The sequence below is a fragment of the Gopherus flavomarginatus genome, chromosome 16 (assembly GCF_025201925.1).
Source record: "Gopherus flavomarginatus isolate rGopFla2 chromosome 16, rGopFla2.mat.asm, whole genome shotgun sequence".
Classification (NCBI taxonomy): domain Eukaryota; kingdom Metazoa; phylum Chordata; order Testudines; family Testudinidae; genus Gopherus; species Gopherus flavomarginatus.
In genome coordinates this window covers 12,884,585-12,898,039 of record NC_066632.1, presented here as the reverse complement: position 1 = coordinate 12,898,039, position 13,455 = coordinate 12,884,585, and the positions used below count along the sequence as shown (strand labels likewise).

General features: G+C 56.4%; 1 non-coding gene across 1 annotated transcript; it reads left to right on the top strand.

Annotated features, from left to right (window-relative positions):
- The first annotated feature begins 1,427 nt into the window (after window positions 1–1,427).
- Window positions 1,428–1,499, top strand: TRNAQ-UUG (transfer RNA glutamine (anticodon UUG)). Its single transcript has one exon. It is a non-coding gene; the product is annotated as a tRNA-Gln (tRNA).
- Window positions 1,500–13,455: the final 11,956 nt, after the last annotated feature.

Here is a 13,455-nt window from a genome sequence, read left to right as displayed (position 1 = left end):
AGGGAGCAGGACGTTCAGCACAATAGTAAAACTGCTGAAACACAACCACCTAGAGACTCAAACTCTCAATCTTCTGATTCACACTCAGACGCCTTATCCATTAGGCCACATGGTAACATAAGAAAACATCCTCCAAGCACTTCTTTGGAAAAGGCAGACACTGTGTTTCTCAGGTCATCTACTGAGGGGGGCTGAGACTCTCTGGGCACAAGTAGTCGAGTTCCCAGCAACACGTGAGACTTAATTCTATGGAGCCAAGTGCAGGGCTTTGGAAGGGAGGCTCAGGCATGGGGGATTGGGGTGCAGCGGATGGACCGGCTGTCTAGGTGTGGAGATTTAGTCACACTGAGGCACAGAAGGGAGGAGGAGGAGTAATCCTGCTGACAGTCAGCGGCTGTGCAGAAAAAGAGGAGGGGTTCTGGGGACATTTTTTGCCTCTCTTTTGCCTATCTGCTCGCTCTTGTGGTGAACACAGAAAATGATCTCAACCAGCTCAGTTGGCAGCACATCAAGCTCTTAATCTGAGGATCCAGGGTTCAAGCCCTTGTCTGGGCACCCAGTTTTAAATTGCCTTGTGTGCCAGGAGCCAATTGATTTCTGGTGCTTCTCCACCAGCCACATGCAGATTCCTAGAATCCATGGCCATTTCCTGGAAAGGTTCTTTTCCTCAGGAATCAGGAGAGAGGCAACATCCACATTACCAGAGGACCTCCTGCAGGCATGCTGCTGAAGGCAGGCTGACTGCCACCCTCACAGTGACTGGCAGGCCATTCCCTGCAGCTTGCTGTGCCAGGCATGCACTTGCAGCGCTAGTGTCTGGCGCTGTCCCTGTCCCTGACCCAGGGCAGAGGACATTGGAAGCTGAACATCCAGAGCTTGCAAGATAAAGGAGCAGGGGGGTGAGGCCTGGCGGTGTTGGCAGAACAGGAAAGCATCAGAGGGTTCTATGGCAACCAGAGGGATTGACGGAAGTCGGTGAGGGAGGAGTTGGCGGCTTTGTTCCAGTGGTCAGGCAAACACCGCCATATCAAAGAAACCAATGGTGCCAAGTCCTGCAGTGTTGCCTGTGGGATTTCCACAAGAGCATCCAGGCTGGGGAGCCAGTGATCCTGTGACTGTACAACCGGATCAAGTGACAGCTGCCCGAGTTCCATGAGATGAGGCTGCAGCTGGCCGATATGAGCGGGAGCACCGAGTGAAGGGAGGGGCGTCCTCCCCTGACATTTTTGCAGCCTGCAGGGAATGGAGACCAAGCAGGGGGATGTGGGGACTCAGGGCAGGACCCGCGGATCCCATAGTGCAGGACAACAGTCGCTGGAGGAGGAGAGAGAGTCCTGCGAGAGGAAGCCGCTGGTGGGAAGCAATAAGTGCAGAGTGCAAACCAGTCAGCCAAGAGACCCAGGGGTCTAGAAAACAAAACGGAAGCAGGTTCCATGGTGTAATGGACAGCACTCAGGACTTTGAATCCTGGAATCTGAGTTCAAATCTCAGTGGGACCTCCTGCAGATATTGTAGTTTGCTGCAAAGTCTTGGAGCTCAATGTGTATAGTTACTTCCTACCTGGGTAAACTTCAGCAAGGGTTTTTTCTCCTCCTCATGGGTCACTGATGCCCACTGGAGATAGGTCTTTGGTCCAGCTGGCCGCTATAGGGTGAGGTCCTAGAACTTAACAGTCTGGCTAGAGATTCCTGAGGGTTGACCTAATGGTTTGGTTTCTTGCTGCTTCATCTGATGTCCACAACTTTGGTCCCTGTAGCTGCAGCTCTTCCTCTTGCCCACCTGGCATTTAAAGGAAGGAGTGCCAGGGCCAGGCTTCCCAGGCTGGAGCCCAGCACCCCTCTCCTCCTCTGGGCACCTAGAGCAGAGGTGGTTGGCGCTGACAGCTCCAAGGGAAGGCTTAAAAGCCACACAACAACCGAGGACAGGGCAAGAGGAGGGCAGGACCATGCCTATGTGTGGCCTTCAGACAGGCACAAAAACACTCAGCCAGCCTGCTCCCTGCCATGCCAAACACCCACTGAAGGCCACCCACAGACCAGCATGCGAGGCAGCTGCTGATGCTCTGTGGCCGTTATCGAAGAGGGTAGGAAAGCAGGGCCAGCCCCCCTGGTGGGGCCTCTTATCATTCCCACTCAAGGCGCTCACTTTTGCCATGGGGCAGGAGATTTTACCCCAAGAGGCTTTTCTTCAGCTGGCGAGAAGCAGAGAAACACCCAGGCTCCATGTAGCAAACCACCTCAAACACAGAGACTGGTGCACATTTGGAAGAGGGAAACTGCTCTACACACTAGCCCTGGGCAGCCGCCCATTTTCTTTGGCAAGTCAGAAACGGCAAAGGCTACACTGGAAGCACCTGGGGCTCCTGCCCCAGCCTTTGTGATGCCCATTCCCCCCAACTCCTTCCCAGGGCTCTAGCTGAAGCCAGAGCATTGGCCTGAGCAGACAAGAAGAGGTTTCAGCCCTGAAGGGAGCAGGACTTTTAGCCCAAAGGTAAAGCTGCACAAGCACAACCACAAAGGGACTCAAACTCTCAATCCCCTGATCCGAAATCAGATGCCTTATCCATTAGGCCACGGGGTCACATAAAAAAAGGCACTCCAGGCACTTCTTTGGAAAAGGCAAACACTGATGCATCCAACGAAGTGGGGATTCACCCACGAAAGCTCATGCTCCAATATGTCTGTTAGTCTATAAAGTGCCACACGACTCTTTGCTGCTTTTGCAGACGCTGTGTTTCTCAGGTCAGCTACTGAGGGGGGCCGAGACTCTCTGAGCACAAGAAGTCGAGTTCCCAGTGAGATGTGAGACTTAATTCTCTGGAGCCGGGTGCAGGGCTTTGGCAGGGAGGCTCAGGCATGGGGGACTGTGGTGCTGCAGATGCACCAGCTGTCTAGCTGCGGAGATTTAATCTTACTGAGGAGGAGGAGGAGGAATCCTGCTGATAGGCAGTGTCCAGGACCGGTGCAACCACTAGGCGAACTAGTCAGCTGCCTAGGGTGCCAAGTGGTTGGGGGAACCAAAAGCCACACTCAGATGAGGCAGTGGAGAGGAGGCAAGCTGGGGAGGGGGCTTGGGGGCGTGCGGGGAGAGGGCTTCCCGCAGCAAGTAACAAGGGCGGGGGCGTGCAGAGGAACCGCTTCCTGTCCCAGCTCACCTCTGCTCTGTTTTCTCCCCTGAGCACGCCGCCCCCGCTCTAATTTTCCTCCCCTCCTATGCTTGTCGCACTAAACAGCTGATTGGCACCGCAAGCCTGGGGGGCAGGAGAAGTGGAGCAGTGCCGGCGTGCTCAGGGGAGAAGGAAGAGCAGTGGGGAGCTGGGGCTGGGAGATGCTGCAGGAGGGGCTGCCTGGCTCTTCCCCATGGCCCCTGCCCCTGCTCCGCCCCAGTCCCGCCCTCCTGCCCCTGCATTCACTGCATGGTAAGTAGAGTGACCCAGCCCCAGCCTGGTCCACTCCCCTGGTTCCCAGCCATGCCGCCAGCAAGTGCTGTGGGGTGGTTCCCCCCTCCCCCCAAACTTGGGAGCCATGGGAGTTCTATGGCCCTGGGTCTCTCATCCCTCCATCCTTTCCCTGCCCCCAATATCCCTCCTGGGCTCTGTGGGGCTGGGTTTCTCTCCCTGCCCCTGTGCTCCCCCCTGCACAGCATGTCCTGGGAGAGACTCAGTTTCCCTGGACCAACATTTCACCACTCCACACATGTTTCTTCTGTTCCCCACCTCCCTCCACCCCACCTCATTTTCCCTGCACTCCAGGCTGGGTCTCTGCCAACCTCCTCTCCTCTCCTCCTGACCCCAATATCTCCTGCCCCTATGGGTCTATGGGGCTGGGTCTCTCCCTCCCTTCATCCCCTACCCCAATATCTCCCTGCCCCAGGCTGTGACGTGCTACGATGTGTGCTGGGGCTGTGACGTGCTGGGGCCAGGGCTGGGTTTTTGCCACCCCAAGTGGCGGGGAAAAAAAAAACAACCCACGATCGCAATCGGCGGCTGCTCCATTGCACTGCCTTATTCTTCGGTGGCAATTTGGTGGCAGCTCCTTCCCTCCGAGAGGGACCGAGCGACCTGCTGCCGAATTGCTGCCAAAGAGCCCGACGTGCCGCCCCTTCCCCTTGGCCGCCCCAAGCACCTGCTTGCTGAGCTGGTGCCTGGAGCCGGCCTGGCTGGGGCTGTGACGTGCTGTGACCTGCTCACTCCCCAAGGGCAACTCACTCCCTTGAAACGAGCAGGAGAGAAGGTGTCACGTGTTCGTGGGCGGGGTTATGCAGATGAGCAGTGTCTGGCGGCAGTACTGGGAGCAGCGAGATGAACCGAAGGAGCTGGGCAGAGAGAATTCTCTGTGTGTGGACAGAATCCGGTGTGGGGAGTTCGTGTGGGGAGTGCCTGCACCGGAGTCACTTCGGGGCATTGATTGCCACTGAGCTATGTAGTGACAAAAGGTGTGTGAATGGGGTGTGGTGCCTGGCTGGGAGCAGCTTGTGGTGATCAGAAAAGGGGTGGGAGCAAGAGGTCCTGTCCTAACAGGGGGTGTATAGCCTGAGAGGGTGTTTTGTGGGTACAAGTAGGTTTGGGGGCTTTTTGCAATGACAAGGGGTGTCTGCAGCTAGAACCCTCCTAACCCCACTAGTTTTCTCTGTGTTGGGGAGGGCAGATTCTGTGATGTCACATTCCCTGGGGGAGGCGTTTGAATCATAACTCCAGATTGGGAGAACGACTCCCACGACTCCTGCTCAGTCTCCACTAGGGGGCTGGGCTGGGCTCTCGAGGGAGGGAAGCAAAGGGAAAAACAGTCTCCCCTATGGAACCCAGGAGTCCTGGATCCCAGTCCCCCTGCTCTAGACCCCTTCCACTTCCAGAGCCAAGGATAGAACCCAGGGGTCCTGGTGTCCAGCCCCTCCTTGCTCTGACCACTAAACCCCACTGCCCTCCCAGGGTGGTGCAGGGGTCACTGGGTCTGTGTCCCAGCTCTGCTAAGGGTCTTGATTGATTTTCCCAAAGTGCTTCCTTCTGAATCTAGCCGACAAAGTGGGAATTCACGCACGAAAGCTCATGCTCCAATACGTCTGTTGGTCTATAAGGTGCCACAGGACTCTTTGCTGCTTTTAAAGATCCAGCACATCTGCCCTCTCTCCCCGATCACTGCCCACCCTCGTGTGGGGGCACCAGCACTGTGCCGAGTAGTGATGGACAATTGTCCAAGCTGGCCCAGGGGAGACGTGTGTGTCCCTGTTGCCTTCTGCTGAGCCCTGCTCTGTGTGTGTGTGCATCTGTGACACTGTATCAGTGTGTTGCTAGGCTAACCAGTAGGAAATGGCTTTGCAGGATTTTGTATTCTGCAGCAAGTGACACACACACACACACACAAAGGGACTCACACAATCCCAAGAATACTCACATACAACACACCCAGAGGGACATTTTAGTCCAACCCCCAGAGAGAGAAACATTCACACCCCCAGCCACACTCACAATAACCCCTCACACACACCATAACATTCACAGTTGTGCTCAGAGACACAACTGCACGCAGTTCACTCCCACTGCTCCAAATACAAGGACCTCCTGCCCCACACAGCATGTGCCAAGGCCTGTTGAACTCACTGCCACGAGACAGCTACCAATGAGAATAACCCCCTCGTGCTCGATCATCTGCTTGGCCCCCCACTCCCTCTCGGGGCATGCTGTGCGGCATGGCTGGGGATTGTGCAATAGCAGGCTGGGGCCGGGTCACTCCACTTCCTGCAGGAAGTAGCCAACCCCTTGTCACCCACAAAGCCTGGGACCAGCCCCCCTCTGCTTCCCCACACAGAGGCCTGGGGCCTCAGCCTGCTCTGCTCCCCTGGCTCCCAAGTTTGGGGAGAGAGGGGAACTGCCCCACAGCACTCGACGTCAGCATGGCTGGGAGCCAGAGAAGTGGACTATGCAGTGAGTCCAGGGGCGGAGGGGTGGGGGGGCAGGGCTGGGGCGGAGCAGGGGCGGGGGCCATGGCAAAGAGCCAGGCAGCCCCCCCCGCAGCAGCTCCCCAACCCAGCTCACCTCCCCCTGCCTTCTCCTCTGAGTACGCTGGTGCCGCTCCACTTCTCCCGCCTCCCAGACTTGCGGTGCTAATCAGCTGTTTAGTGCGGCAAGCCTGGGAGGGGAGGAGAATTAGAGCGGGGGCAGCGTGCTCAGGGGAGAAGACGGAGCAGATGTGAGCTGGGACAGGGAGCAGTTCCCCTGCATGCCCCCACCCCCATTACTTGCTGCGGGCAGCCCTCTCCCCACACACCCCCCAGCTAACCTCCACTCCTACCCTGCCTCTTCCCCCAAGACCCCTCCTCCCGCTCACTGCTCTCGGCCCCCTCCCCACCCTTACTCACTCTTACGGTCATTACAAAGTGGCAAGGCAGAGCCCTCCCATTTTTAAAAGTCCTAGGGTGTTGTTCGCCCCTGTTCAGGCACCCCTGGGTCCCAGCACTTCACACAGCTCTCCCTGATTTCAGCAGTTAGTGAGGGAGCCTCACTGCTAGCGCAGACTGGGCAGTTTCTTGGATGAGAGACGCTGTCCCAAAGCAGGACGAATGCTCAGACCTGGTGATCAGTGATTTCAGATCTGTTGGTCTGCAGCAAGACTCTACAGTGAGTCTCAGTCAGCTCTGTTATTACACAGGGACGAACAAAAGGGTCAAATGGTGCCTGGAAGCCTTAAGAAGAATCCACCCCACCAAGTACAACACTTGTTGATACCAGCTCCTAACCCCACTGAGAATGTTTTGGGGTCACTCCTTGCCTTTATCAACCTAGGGGACTGAGACACTAGGAATTAACAGGTGCTCCAGTGGCACAATTGATTAGCACACAGTACTTATAGGGCAGTGCTGAGGTTGTGAGTGCAAACCTCCCCTGGATCACTGGTTTTCATTAGCCAAATGGCTTCACCCCCTCATTTGGCCCTATGGAATGTAGAATTCTAGCCCTGGGGACATTGAAGCAACGTAAGAATCAAAAATACTCCTTCACTTATTACCTCTTCTCCAGAGTGCAGGTCAGAATCTACAATCCTTTCTCCCCCACCAGCCCCTGTGCCAGGATCCCTCAAGCAGAGCCTGGAGTCCTGCCCATCCTTGACCCCTGAGCCTGGAGGGAGAGGAGCAAGGAGCCATTGTTAGAGGGCTTTCCCTTCCCCTGCCCGCTTCCCTGGCTCTTGTCACACAGACAGCAAGCAGCAAAAGACCAGAAGTCCGAAGCGCATACAGAAGGATGTTTACTGGGGTTAGTTTCCAAGCAAGCAGATTCCAACGCCCTTCACACCAGTCAGGCTGATCTCTATACACGGACAGAGTCCGTTCCCCAGTGTTCCGTACCCAGCTCTGACACCACAGAGCGTTTACCCCACATCCCTACAGACAATTCTTTCCTGGGTGTCCGGCTGGTGAGTCTTGCCCACATGCTCAGGGTTTAGCTGATCACCATATTTGGGGTCAGGAAGGAATTTTCCTCCAGGGCAGATTGGCAGAGAGCCTGGGGGGTTTTCACCTTCCTCTGCAGCATCAGGCACGGGTCACTTGCTGGAGGATTCTCTGCACCTTGAAGTCTTTAAACAATGAGTTGAGGACTTCAGTAGCTCAGACATAGGTCAGGGGTTTGTTACAGGAGTGGGTGGGTGAGAGTCTGTGGCCTGCGTTGTGCAGGAGGTCGGACTAGGCGATCATAATGGTCCCTTCTGACCTTAAAGTCTATGAGTCTATGAGCTCTGACACTGCAGAGTGTTTACCTCACGTCCCCCTTCCCAGCTCCGACAGTCCAGAGCCTTGCCTGTGTCCCTGTTCCCCGTTCCCTATTCCCATCCCCCCGTTAGCAAGCATGATTCCAATTTCCCCGCCCACTGCCTGTTTGACCCCAGTTTATACGGTAATATTCTCAGCGAGACCTTAACCAATCATTTTACTGAAATGTAATTAACCAATTCTAACCTATTGTAACAGAATTCTCTAACCAATTACATCTCACTCCCCTAATTAACTTACACCCAGTAAAATTAATTCTGCAGCAGACAGAAAGAATTAGAGGACCAGACAGATTGACAACAGAAAAGCGGGGGCCATAAAGATAAACTCTACAGAAATGACGGTTTCACAACCACAACCATTGAGAAGAGATTTCTTGCCAGACCGGATGCTCCCTTAAGATCTGTTTCTTTATCTGGTGGTGATGGACACTATTGGGACAGGATCATCTTCCTAACAGCCCAACCCCACCTTAGTTCAGTGTGACGGGTTTGGGAGGTGAGGATGTGACCGTTCACTTCCCAGTGTATGGCTGCCCCTGCTGCTTAGCCAAAGGCCTTAGCCTACTGTCAAGGTTTTTTCCCCACTCTGAACTTTAGGGTACAGATGTGGGGGACCTGCATGGACCCTTCTAAGCTTAATTACTAGCTTAGATATGGTAACACTGCCACCATCCAGAAGTTAGTGTCTGGATCACTCCCTGTCCCCCCAAAACATTCCCCTCCCTGGGCAGCCTTGAGAGGCGTCACTAATTCCCTGGTGAACACAGATCCAAACCCCTTGGATCTTAAAACAAGGAGAAATTAACCATCCCCACTCCTTTTCCCCTACCAATCCCTGGTGAGTCCAGACCCAATCCCCTTGGATCTTAAAACAAGGAAAAATCAATCAGGTTCTTAAAAGAAAAAACTTTTAATTAAACAAAGAAAGATAAAAATCATCTCTGTAAAATCAGGATGGAAAATACTTTTCAGATTTATATAGCCCAGAGGAAACCCCTCTAGCCTTAGGTTCAAAGTTATAGCAAGCAGAGGTAAAATCCTCTCAGCAAACGAGGATCATTTACAAGTTGAGAAAACAAAAATAAGACTAACATGCCTTGCCTGGCTAATTACTTACAAGTTTGAAACATGAGAGACTGATTCAGAAAGATTTGGAGAGCCTGGATGGACATCTGGTCCCTTTTAGTCCCAAGAGCGAACAACCCCCAAAACAAAGAGCACAAACAAAGACTTCCCTCCACCAAGATTTGAAAGTATCTGTCCCCCATTGGTCCTCTGGGCAGGTGTCAGCCAGCTTTATGGAGCTTCTTAACCCTTTACAGGTAAAAGAGACATTAACCCTTATCTATCTGTTTATGACACCTACGAACAAGGGCTCAGACTCTCCTAGGGAGAGAAGGCCCAGACAGGCAGACTGGGACTTTGGTTCTTTGTTTTATACCCCTGTCACTAGCTGAGTGATAAAAATACACCTAAGTTCTTAATGTCTAGGCCTGTACAAGCAGCCTGAATAGCTCTATTCTAACAGCCATCGGTCTCTGTGGAAAAATCTATTCAGGGTTGTCCCTAGACATTTTGGTGCCCTACACAACACCTCGTCCCCCAGTCCGAGCTGGCAGAGCGGAGCAGGCTGGGGCCAGGTCACTCCACTTCCCGCCGCCCGGTAATTGCAGGGCAGGCCAGACCCCACACTCATGGGGCAGTGGGAAGTGGAGTGATCCAGCCCCAGCCTGCTGCACTCTGCTCCCAGCCTTGGAACTTGGGCGGTGGGGGGAAACGCCCCCCAGCACTCACCAGCGCCGCAGCAGGGAGCTAGTGGAGCAGAGCAGGCTGGGGCCAGGTCGTTCCACTTCCGGGCGCCCGGTGAGTGCAGGATGAGACTGATCCCTCCTGCAGTCCACCGGGATGCAGCTAAGGGGAAGGGGAGGAGTGTGGGGGGGGAATGGAGTGGAGCAGGGGTGGGGAGAGGCAGCATGGGGGCAGAGCAGGAGTGGGGGCTTTGGGGAAGAGGCGGAGCAGGGGCAGCTTTCCTGGACGTCACAGCCAGCCGGGGGATCGGGCTGGCCGCCGGAGCAGTACGCAGCTGCGTATGGCACCATGAAAAATGGGGCAACTTGGTGTCTCCACATCCTTTCACCAGGCAATGTCCCTGTAGTGTGTGCTGTCTTCATAGGTCCTTTCGCAGTCTTTCTCACCCTCCTGTTTTGAGTCTCCTGTGTCCCTGCTTTCAAGCACAGACTAACTCTGGCTGTTCAGCAGAGGGAAGGACCATGCCTATGTGTGGCCAGCAGACAGCGACAAAGACCCCTAGCCAGCCTGCTCCCTGCCATGCCAAACACCCACTGAAGGCCACCCGCAAACCAGCAGGCGAGGCGGCTGCTGATGCTCTGTGGCCAACATCAGAAAAAGGTAGGAAAGCAGGGCCAGCCCCCCGGTGTGGCCTCTGTCTGTTCCCACTCACAGTGCTCACTTTTGCAGTGGGGCAGGAGATTTTACCCCAAAAGGCTTTTCCCCAGCTGGCGAGAAGCAGAGAAACACCCAGGCTCCCAAGGTGCTATTTACCAAGCCCCCTCAAGTACAGGGACAGGCGCATATTTGGAAGAGGGAAACTGCTCTACACGCCAGCCCAGGCAGCTGCCCAGTTTCTTTGGCAAGTCAGGAACAGCAAAGGCTAGACTGGAAGTACTTGGGGCTCATGTCCCAGCCTTTGGGATGTCCAACACCCGACTTCTTCCCGGGGCTCTAGCTGAAGCCAGAGCATTGGCCTGAGTGACCAAGCGATTCCAGCCCTGAAGGAAGCAGGACTTTCAGCCCAATAGTAAAACTGCACAAGCACAACCATGAAGGGACTCAAACTCTCAATCACCTGATCCAAAGTCAGATGCTTTATCCATTAGGCCACATGATGACATAAAAAAAACCTCTCCAAGTACTTCTTTAGAGAAGACGGACACTGTGTTTCTCAGACTTAGGTCATCTACTGACAGGGGCCGAGACTCTCTGGGCACAAGAAGTCGAGTTCCCAGTGAGATGTGAGACTTAATTCTATGGAACCAGGTGCAGGACTTTGGCAAGGAGGCTCAGGCATGGGGGATTGAGGTGCAGCAGATGGACCGGCTGTCTAGGTGCAGAGATTTAGTCGCACCGAGGCACGGGAGGGAGGAGAAGGAGGAATCCTGCTGATGGTCAGTGGCTGTGCAGAAAAAAGGGTGTTGATTCCCCCATCCTAAATGGGCTGGTTGGCTTGACCCTTCTCCCCTCTGCAGAGCATGGTGGGGACTGCAGTTCACCCCTTGTGGGGCAGGAGGGCACAGGTGCAGGGCGCTGGGCTCTGATGCACCTGGAAGTCAGATCCATTGGGGTGGGGTGGGATGGGGCAGGGCAGGGCAGGGCAAGGCAGGGCAGGGCCTGTGGTTTACGTTCTGCCTTGCCTGGTGCTGGGCCATTGCACAATCCCCAGCCATGCCGCACAGCGCACCGCAAGAGGCAGGGGGGCAAGCAGATGATCCAGCACAAGGGGGGAGAGGAAATGTGGTTGGGGAGAGGAAAGGCCTTGGGTTGCACTGAGGGAGTGCAGATCAGGGGTGACACCTCAGAAACCTGCAGCAAAGGGATGGACAGGTGGGCTGCGTGGATAGAAAAGGCAGTGAGCCTAAAAGGGGAGTGGGGTCTAATGGTCAGAGCAGGTGGGGGTTGGGCTCTATCCCTGGCTCTGGGAGCAGAGGTGGGTCTAGAGGTGAGAGCAGGGGGACTGGGAGCCAGGACTTCTGGGTTCCATAGTGGCGGCTGTTTTTTCCTGTGTCTCCCTCCCTAGAGGTCCCAGCCCAGCCCCCTAGTGGAATCTGACTGGGGGAGGAGGTTGCCCTGCCACTCTAGATTCGTGATTCGAACCCCTCTCCCCACGGGCTCTGACATCACAGAATGTCCCCCCAAGTCAGAAAGTAGGAGCCCCTCCCCGCATGCAGAGGAAGCTAGTGAGATTCTAGGGGGTCTCTGGCAGAGGTGACAGCACCCACCAGACACCCACTCATGGTTGCAAGGAGAACCTCCTGCACAGCCCCCTGCTACGAGGGACCGGGGGCGCCCAGCCAGGGTCAGGAGGTGTGCTCCCCCTGAGCCCCTCCCCCGTTACCCCAGGATCTGAGCATCTTCCTAATTCGCAGAGTAATTCTCCTCCCAGGCTCGTGCGAGGGTGGGAAGCACCACCAGCCCCATTTCCCAGACGGGAGAACTGAGGCCCAGAGAGGCTGAGTGATGTGCCCAAGGATACCCAGGAAGTCTGTGGCAGAGCAAAGCATGTTTCTGCCTCCTCACTCCCAGGTCTGGCCTGCTCCTGGGTCACTGGATGGTGCGGGGGGGGGGCGCCTCAGGGCAAGGGGCAGTGCAAGGGGGGGCCTCAGGGGAAGGGGCAGTGCAGGAGCGGGGTCCCAGGAGAAGGAGCAGTGGGAGGGCAAGGTCTCAGGGTAATGTGAGGGGGCGGGTCCCAGGTGAATGGGTGGTGTAAGGGTGGGGTCTCAGGTGAATGGGTGGTGCAGGGGCAGGGTCCTAGGAGAAGGAGCAGTGGGAGGGCAGGGTTTCGGAGGAATGTGAGGGAGGGTCCCGGTGAATGGGTGGTGTAAGGGTGGGGTCCCAGGTGAATGAGTGGTGCAGGGGCAGGGTCTCGGGGGAATGTGAGGGCAGGGTCCCAGGTGAATGGGTGGTGTAAGGGCGGGGTCTCAGGTGAATGGGCGGTGCAGAGGCATGGAATCGGGAGAATGGGCAGTGTGGCATTGGGGACTTCGGGGAGGAGGCAGTGTGAGGGCAGGGTCTCGGGGCAAAGGGGAAGGGTGTAGACGGGGTCTCAGGCAAAGAGGTGATGTAGGGATGGCGATTCAGGGGAATGGGTGGTGAAGGGGCGGGGACTAGAGGGAAGGGGCCGGGGAGGGCTGGGACTGGGGGAGGGGCAGTGCAGGGGCGGGGTCTCGGGGGAAGGGGCGATGCAGGGGTGAGGTCTCAGGGAAAGGGGCGGGGACTGGGGGTAGGGGTGGTGCAAGGGCAGGACCTCGGGGGAAGGAGCAGGGCCTTGGGGGAAGGGGTGATGCAGAGATGGGGGTTAGGGGAAGGGGCAGGGCCTCGGGGGAAGGGACGATGCAGAGATGTGGGTTAGGCGAAGGGGCAGGGCCTCGGGGGAAGGGACGATGCAGAGATGGGGGTTTGGCGAAGGGGCAGGGCCTCGGGGGGAGGGACGATGCAGAGATGGGGGTTAGGCGAAGGGGCAGGGCCTCGGGGGAAGGGACGATGGAGAGATGGGGGTTAGGGGAAGGGGCAGGGCCTCAGGGGAAGGGACGATGCAGAGATGGGGGTTAGGGGAAGGGGCAGGACCTCGGGGGAAGGGACGATGCGGGGGAAGGGATTAGAGGGAACAGGTGGTGCAGGGGCAGGGTTTTAGGACAATGTGAGCACAGGGTCTCGGGTGAATGGGTGGTGTAGAGGCGGGATCTCAGGGGGAAGGGGCGGTGCAGGGGCAGGGTCTTGGGGCAATGTGAGCACAGGGCCTCGGGTGAATGGGTGGTGCAGGGGCAGGGTCTCAGGGCAATGCAAGGGCGGGGTCCCGGGTGAATGGGTGGTGTAGGGGCAGGGTCTCAGGGGAAAGGAGCAGTGCAGGGTCAGACTCTCGGGGGGAAAGGGAAGCTCAAGGGCAGTGTCAGGGACT